The following is a 9,534-nucleotide window of genomic DNA, read 5'->3' on the forward strand; positions in this document are numbered from 1 at the left end:
ACATGTATACATATAGCTGATTCACTTTGTTATACAGCAGAAAGTAACACTATACAGAAAGTAACACTACGTTGTAAAGCAATTATACTCCAATAGAGACGTTAAAAAAAAAAGAAGAGTGCAGGTGCTACAAGTTGAAAGTCAGATCCAGTCAAACTGAAATGGTAAGGGCCAATGGGAAGTAGTTGAAAGCACTCATATTTATTTATTTATCTATCTATTTATTTATTTATAAATTTTTCACACACACACACACACACACACACACACACACAGTATTTTATTTTTACAAGTGATAAATAAACTGGGCTTCCCTGGTGGTGCAGTGGTTAAGAGTTCGCCTGCCAATGCAGGGGACACGGGTTCATGCCCCGGTCCGGGAAGGTCCCACATGCCGCGGAGCGGCTGGGCCCGTGAGCCATGGTCACTGAGCCTGCGTGTCCGGAGCCTGTGCTCCGCAACGGGAGAGGCCACAACAGTGAGAGGCCCGCGTACCACAAAAAACAAATAAATAAACTGACACCAAGCATTGTAAATGGATGATCACAACAAAAGCAACAATGACTGCAATTACCAAACATGGAACAGACTCATACTATGTCATAATATTTATAAAATTTTTATTGGAGTATAGTTGCTTTACAATATTGTGTTAGTTTATACTATACAGCAATGTGAATCAGCTATGTGTATACATATATCCCCTCTTTTTTGGTTTTCCTTCTCATTTAGGTTACCACATAGCATTGAGTAGAGTTCCCTGTGTTATACAGTAGGTTCTCATTAGTTATCTATTTTATACATAGTATCAGTAGTGTATATATGTCACAATCTCTCAACTCATCCCACCCCCCCTTCCCCATTGGTATCCATATGTTTGTTCTCTACGTCTGTATCTCTATTTCTGCTTTGTAAATAAGATCATCTATATCAATTTTTTCAGATTCCATGTATATGCATTAATGTACGATATCTGTTTTTCTGACTTACTTCACTCTGTATGACAGACTCTAGGTCCATCGATGTCTCTACAAATGACCCAATTTCGTTCCTTTTTATGGCTGAGTAATATTCCATTGTATATATGTGCCACATCTTCTTTATCCATTCCTTTGTTGATGGACATTTAGGTTGCTTCCATGTCCTGGCTATTGTAAACAGAGCTGCAATGAACATTGTGGTACATGACTCTTTTTGAATTATGGTTTTCTCAGGGTATACGCCCAGTAGTGGGATTGCTGGGTCGTATGGTAGTTTAATTTTTAGTTTTTTAAGGAACCTCCATACTGTTCTCCATAGTGGCTGTATCAATTTACATTCCCACCAACAGTGTGCGAGGGTTCCCTTTTCTCCCACCCTCTCCAGCATTTATTGTTTGTAGATGTTTTGATGATGGCCATTTTGACAGGTGTGAGGTGATACCTCATTGTAGTTCTGATTTGCATTTCTCTAGTAATTAGTGATGTTAAGCATCTTTTCATGTGTTTGTTGGCCATCTGTATGTCTTCTTTGGAGAAATGTCTGTTTAGGTCTTCCACCCATTTTTTGATTGGGTTTTTTGTTGTTTTGATATTGAGCTGCATGAGCTATTTGTATATTTTGGAGATTAATCCTCTGTTGGTTGTTTCGTTTGCAAATATTTTCTCCCATTCTGAGGGTTGTCTTTTCGTCTTGTTTATGGTTTCCTTTGGTGGAAAGCACTCATATTTTAGTTAATGACTGTGTTACTTCGTGTAACTTTACCTCAAGTAACATTCCAGTGTAGTTACTTCTTTTTTTTTAAATGCTTTTATTTATTTTTTAATATTTATTTATTTTGGTTGTGATGCGTCTTAGTTGCGGCATGCGGACTTCTTAGTTGCAACATGCGGACTCTTTAGTTGTGGCATGCGCATTCTTAGTTGCAGCATGCATGCGGGATCTAGTTCCCCGACCAGGGATCGAACCCAGGCCCCCTGCATTGGGAGAGCAGAGTCTTACCCACTGGACCACCAGGGAAGTCCCTGTAGTTACTTCTTAATGTTTCAAAATATTTTTTTGATACTATTTCTTGACATACTATTTTGATCATGAAGAAGTTGCTCTCTTAGCTTTCCCACCACACCACCTCCACCACAACTGCCACACACTTGCATCCTTCCCATTCCCCCATCCTTCAAGTACTGGTAGATAATCATTTTAGTTAGATAAATATTCAATGTTCACATTATAATGATGATGAAAACACTTTTCACAGCTGTGCCATGAAATAAAGTATAATTACTTTTCCTTTCTTGCTCAGCTTCCTGCTTTCTCTGCAATTAGTCTTGTTGATGTTTTGTGTGCTTAATGTTCTATGCATTTATCACTTCTTTAACCCCTAACTCTTTGTTGGTTTCTAAATCTCCTCCCAAGACATTCATTCAAATCAGTTATTCAATCAATATCTTCTTGAAGAAATTTGGAGACTTCTGACATGCTCTCACCTGGACTGTTTTCCCGCTACATCTGGTACTCAGCTCTCATCCTAAGTTCTCCCTTCACCACCATGTTGGAGGTTATCCCTGTGTTGGGCCTTTTGCTTCCTACATTCTGTGTTGGGCTCCCTCATTTGCTGGAACTTATCCTCCTATAGCTTCGTGAGAAAAAGTGAATGGAAGAAAAATGTTGAGACCTTACATACCTAAAAGTAACTTTATTCTCTTCTGACACTTGACTGATAGTTTGGTTGAGTACAAAATTTCTGGTTATTAATAATTTTCCATCAGGATTTCTAAGATATTATCTCATTTTCTTTTCGCATTTCTCAGCCTGCTTCAGTGTCAGCATCCTTGCCAGGAAGCCATCCTACACAGATCCCCCTCCTTACCCTGCTTGAGCTCTAGCCACTCACTCTGGCTACCCATCACACAGACAGATGTTTTCCTCATCCCACTCACATGCTGACACACTAGCCCCACTGTGCAGAAGCCCTCCTTAACCAGCTCAGACCTGGAGATGGTCTCACCGGACCACCTTCTCTTTCTCTCTGACCCCAGTGTGAATGCCCTCCTCACTCTTCTCAGGGTCCAACACCCACCTCTGAGCCACCACAGCCTTCCCCAACCCCTACCAGCATGGACACATCCTTTGTTCTGCCCTTCCTAAAGTCTTTAGCGTGGAATTATTCAGAAAGAAAAGGGAAGAGGAAGAGTAAAATAACTGAATTTTAACATTTGTCACCTAATATATATATTTTAGAATTTTTTAAACAAAATTACTTTAAAATTATATGTTAATGGTATTGATTTTACAGGCCAGATCCTTTTATTTAGAAGTCAGATATAGAGGTTTTCACTAAAGAGTACTCAAGCTAACTGGAGAAAAGTACTCCAGTGAATTGTTCTAGCAATGCCAGAGAGCAGAGAGCTGCATTTCAAGGGCAAAGCAACCAAGGAACCCCCTCCTCAACAAAAGAGGACTGAGTCTTGAGCCACTGACCAGATTCTGTATGGGATGCAAATACTCTCAGGAAGCGTGTTGGCCCTTGAAATATTTGAATATCCAGTACTCTGGCAATTAATTGAGAACTCAAGTCTAAACACTAGCCTTAAAGCAACATATTTTAGAACTCACTAAAATATGCTATTATACTCAAAATGCCTAATCATTAGCCTCATAAATTTACTTATTAAATGCATCACCATTTCAGCATTTGCAATTACTTGAATAATTCTAATAGTGTATATCAGTGTAAAATTTTAATAGTGTAAATGAAACTATTCTGTTTCTTTAATCCAGGATTTTTCAACCTTAGCACATTTGGGGCCAGATAATTCTTTGGCGGGGGTGGGGGGGTGCTGTCCTGTGCATTGTAGGATGTTTAGCACCATTCCTGGGCTCTATCCACAAGATGTCAATAGCAACCCCCCTCTATTCCAGTTGGATAATCAAAGATGTCTCCAAATCATCCCTAGGTGAGAATCACTGCTTTGAATTTATACTTTAATCATTTAGACTCCCTTCTATTTTTGTTCAAAATGTATCTTTTTCCCCAGAAGTGATGAACAACCATTGCTTTTTAGCTTCCCAGCTACACAAAATTAACAGATGATTATTGAAAGATTGCTATTGATGGCAGCAACATAAAATGCTAATTTAAAATGTACTCAGCTTATGTTAATTTCCACTATTATCTCCTCTTCAAGTTCTAAGACTTCCTATTTCACAGGTTTTTAAGTAACCATATTAAAAGGTGGCTGAAAGCAAAAACTGAGCAACAAAAAGGAATTGGATTTTAAAAATATATTCCAGGGAGAAAGTTTATCTGTCAAACTCAAGTTGTCAACACTTTCTGAAACAAATTATTTAATTTAAAAACTATTTCACTGGTGCTTCAGATCCTTATTTATTTACTTAGCTTGGAGTCATATGAAAGGTTCTAACCTCAAAATCATTTTGGAAAAAAAGACTGTACTTTAAATTGTTTTGGCAATGTTCGTGTCTCATACGTGCAATGTACCAACATTTGACTGGTACTTTGCTATATATTAATTAAAATATTCTTGCTATGATTTTAATATTATAGACATTTTTCTTTATGATCTATTCTCTTTATTAATTCATTTCTCAAGCTCCAAATTTTCAGAGGGTAAACAGGAACAGCCCATGTCCCTCCACTGGGATCTTAAGTAGGGCAGAGTTTTATAACTGGTATTTTAAACTTGTTGATTTGCTTTAAGTGGGTGAAGGAATTAAAGGGTTAGAAAACATCCTTCAGCTTCAAAGGATGAAGGTGTGTGTTATATAGGTGCGTATGTTAATTATAAAAATCCAAACTATAGTTAAATTTCAAAATCGAATCAACATGTCATTGCTGTGTTGACTGCCAAGTAGGCACTAAGGGGAGATGACACTTTGGTGTGTTAGAAAAGGCACTGAACTTGATGTCTGAAGTCTTTGCTTGAGTCCTACCATACACTCTTACTAACTGTGTGATCTCTGGCAAAGCAACTCTGAATTTTACCTGTAAAATGGACCAAATACCCATGTAACATGATTGTTGTGTGGGCAAAATGAAATCATGTTCGTAAAATTTCTCAGGAAACTGCAACTGACAGCCAAGTGTTAAGAGCCCAAGCTCTGCAGACAGATGGTCTGTTTGAACCCTCACCCCTCTCTCGGCTCACAAGACCTGAACATGTGACTGAATCTGTGTTCCTCTATCACCTCATTTGTAGTTTGATGATATAAATATTACTCAGGTCAGAGGGCTGCTGAGAGGGATAAAAATGAAATAATGCATAGTGTTTGGCAGATGATAAGAACTCAATATTTCCTAGTATTATTGGGTTATGTTTATTGACATTCTCCAAAATAGACATATTCCATGTCTATTGCTATTTTCACTCTACCCTACAACTTGATGAGTTTTACTTTACACAGGAGAAACTGATAGCTGACTGCAAACCCTTCTCTGTTAAGCAGTTGACTGTATACCTTATTTCTCAGAAAATGACTATGCTATGGAAACAGTGAACATATTTGATCATTAAAACTAGAGTAAGTGATGTGACAGGGGGCCATATTTGACTGACACATCTAGATGAAACTTCACACAAAAGGTATAAATTCAACTAACATTTAGATGTGCACTAAACAAATGATATTTACAGAAAAGAATAAAACTGAAATCACGGCTGTCTTGGAAAATCCAGAATGTGAGGTATCTGGCCCTGTGGACAAAAAAAAACCCTGAAAGCAGGAAAATGGGGTGTTCAGAGAAAATAGTGTCTTTTAGGGAAGTAGTCCTAGGCATTTAAAACAGCTGGTTTTTGAGACCAATAGACTCAAACCCTAGAAGTGAGAAGAAGGTATCTCCATTCATTGTGATGAAATGAGCAGATATTATGCACACACAGCAAAGAGCAGGAAGATCACCCTCATCAAAAATTAATAAATCACTTGTTAGAAACCACTGAATCATAGATGAAGAGAGTTCATAATCATATAAATGCATACAACTTTCCCTAGATTCTTAATCAATTTTCTTCTCCATTGGTCAGCTTAGTTCAGAATGATTTTCTTTTGTCAAATGTTTTTGGGTAGCCCCCTTACTTAAAAAATTACATATATAGCCAATCATACCTATCAATCAATGTTAATATAAAAAGTAGAATTAAACTTCATTTATAAGAAGCGCAATTCACAACTTACAATTCTGTTCAAACGCTGCTATGAAAACAATACTTTTTGAATAGCAACAGAATTGTATGTTTTTCTAAAGCCTTAAAATGTCATCTCTGGCATGCTAATAAGGGCTTGAGAATTGTCTGAGAACAATTAATAGGGATTATTCTGAGATGTTTCAAGGTTGGTATGTTGAGCCAGGTACAAGTAAATATAACTTGTTAATTTCTTCAAATATATGCAAATTATAAATGACATTTGATGTCCCTGAATAATAAAATGTTAATGTTGAAAGTCAAGTAGGAAGGAATGAAGTATGATTGTTCAGGTTCTATATTCATGAGTAAACATTTTCATATTAAATTTTCATGTATTCCATTGCTGTTAGATTGAAGTAAAGTAATTAATGTGTTTCTATAAAACACTGGCTAGAACCTTAGAAGTTCTAGTTACAAAATATACTTCCCTTTCCATATATACACATTTGTTTTTGTTTTTCACCATATTAATTAGCATATCCTTGTATTACTGACATTAGCTCTTTATAACACATTTAAAGTATTGCATAACCCATTTATGCTGAAGACTGCTGTATTTAGGAATTTTAACTCTATCAATTTCTTCAGGATTTCATTAAGTAACAAATTCAATGAAATTATTCCCAAAATCATTCACCAGTCTTTGGCCAGTGGCTACGCTGTAGTTTACCAATTATTTGGTGCACTGTAGACAACTAGGGATCTTTGAAAGTGCTGATGCCTGGTTCCCACACCAGGCTATCCTGATTTAATTGTTTTGGCATGCAACATAAGCATTGGGGGGGTGGTGGTTCTTAAAGCTCCCCAGGTGATTCTAATGTGCTACAATGTTGGTGAAACTTTGGGCTGAGGTAAGGGCCCAGGTTGGGAGTGGGAGCCATGGGCCATTGGCTAATCTGAGGGATCAGTCATCCTATTCAGGAAAAAATTCTAGATTATGGGGAATGGGGATAAGTAGTGTCCTGGGGCAACTCTTACACAATTGCTGAATAGTCTATAAAAATGTGCAGATGGAGCCATTTATTGGCCAAGGCATCCAGTGCTAAGATGACTACCTGAAGTTTGGCCAACTGTGCTGATTGTTGGATTCCCTTTATGAGGGAAATCCAAGTTAAGGAATTCCACTGAATGTTGCTTCAGCACATATACAGAGATGATATCATCCATAAAGTATACTAACTCCATTGTTGTTCACTCAGTTGATCCCAAAGGACTCCCCAGGTAGCCAAGGGGTCTGGGAGAGGGGTGCCCTCCTCCAGCATCATGCCATCTTGCAAGGGTTTGAGGACACGGAAGGCCACCTCTTTCTTCAGGTCCAGATATGGCGACATTCTACAGCTTGTGGGGTGCTGCTTCCATGACCCAAGACACAATGGGAAGCTGGGTATGGAGGGTCACAGGACCAGGGGCTCTAAGAACCTCTGTTTCCAGGAGAAGAAAGTATGTGGCCAGCAACTAATGTTCTAATGGTGTATAGTATAGGGCCCAGGAAGGCAGTTTCTTGCATCAGAAGCCCATGGGCAATTTACCAACATAGGTGGTCCAGAGACTCCAGGAGGCACAAAAGGAGGTTATTAAAGCCTGTACAGTGAAGGCATCTTGTAAGGCACTAACTGGAGTGCCCTTTGATTTCAAATTGGACCGGTTCTGGAGACATTTTATGGAGGGTGGCCCATTCCAGGTGGGATGATTTGTAAGTTACAGTATCAGTGTGATTAAGTAAAAGTTGTAAATAAGGAATATGTTGACTCCATAACCCAACAAGGACTAAAACATGATGGATTTGTATCAACACTGTGGGTGCTAAGAATGTCAACAGCTGTTTCTTGACAGTGTCAGGGGTGAAGAAGCCCTCCGTTTACTAAATAATTTTCAGGGATTTAAAAGAGGTGGAAGGGCCTTGCATTATGTGTGCAGCAACAGCCCATCCCTTTTATGAGCTCCTTTGTATTTGTTATGTTCTTAATGAGTATGTCAAATAAATCTCCTCAGAGGAGAATGTCATCAAGGTGATGTCATACCTGTGCTCTTGGAGGAAGGTAGATGTTAAGCTTTTGCCTGCAAAGATTGTGTATGATAGCAAGGCTGCTGAGGTACCTCATAGGTAAATATGCATTGTATCCCTTCAGAGGTGAAGGCAAACTACAGCTGAAAGGCTGTTGAAATAGACACTGAATAAGACATATTAGCTAAATCTATAATAGCGAAATATTTACCAGTTGCTGATTAGATGGAATTAGTAATTACAAAAATACTAGGTACTGGCTATTGGGGCCGTAATGGATGGTACTACATTAAGGTTGCAATAATTTACCATGAGGTGCATTCATTCATTCATTCTGGGTTTAAGAACAGGCCAAATTGGGCTATTAAATGGAGAAGCAGGGGGGATATCACCCCTTCCCTCATTAGATCTTATAAGCTTCAATTCTTGAAGGCCCTGTTTTAATTTACATTGGGCCATATTAGCTATTTTAATTGGGGAGGGAGGTGGTCAGTGGGGTCCCATTTTGTGAAGGCAATTTGTAAGTGCCAAAGACTTAATTTTAATTTATCACCCATTAGGTCAGGGCATCTATGCTTACTATGGTCTATTTTAGGGCAATGGGTGCAATGGGGAATTTAGGCAAAACAATAATTCCAATGGTCAGGTCATACCTATTGGTTCTCTATTTTATATGTAGTAACTCCCTTATGATCATAGGTGGTGCCATGTTAATATTTAGTGGGATCCCTAGGTATAACTATAATTTGAGATCCAGTATTGATTAAGTCCATGAAAGTTTGCCAACAGTTGCATTTCAGCAGATGTTGTAGAGGTTCAAGAGCCAACCAGCACACTTGTATATCTTTGTTATATACATTATTTGAGTAAATTTGGATTTCTAATTAGGTCAAATTATGGATCTTCGTTTCTGTTTTCTTTTTGTTTTTTTCCTTCCCCTATACCTAGGTTCCTGCCCTCCCTCCTTCCTTCCTTCCTTCCTCCCTCCTTCCCTTCCTCCCTCCCTCCTTCCCTTCCTTCCTCCCTCCCTCTCTCCCCGTCTCCATTTTTTTCTTTCTCCCTCTCCCTTTTTTTGGTTGATCACTAGATACAGTTTTTTTTTCGGGGGGGGGGCGCTCTCTACCCTGCACTTATTTATAAATTTCTTCTTCCAGAGTCTCAAATCACCAGGCTTAGGGGCCACCTCCATGGCAGTGGTTGTTTTTTAGGGTTTAAGGACCCCAGGCTTAAGTCAGGTTTGAATTAACTCCTTTGCTGTGCCACAGGGGTGCTATGGATATTTTTCCCTATAACCCTGAGGCTCAGGATGTTTGCTGTGACAGAAGCATAGGCGGCAGCAGCAAC

The sequence above is a fragment of the Mesoplodon mirus genome (genome assembly GCF_964341445.2).
Source record: "Mesoplodon mirus genome assembly, chromosome: 1".
Classification (NCBI taxonomy): Eukaryota; Metazoa; Chordata; class Mammalia; order Artiodactyla; family Ziphiidae; genus Mesoplodon; species Mesoplodon mirus.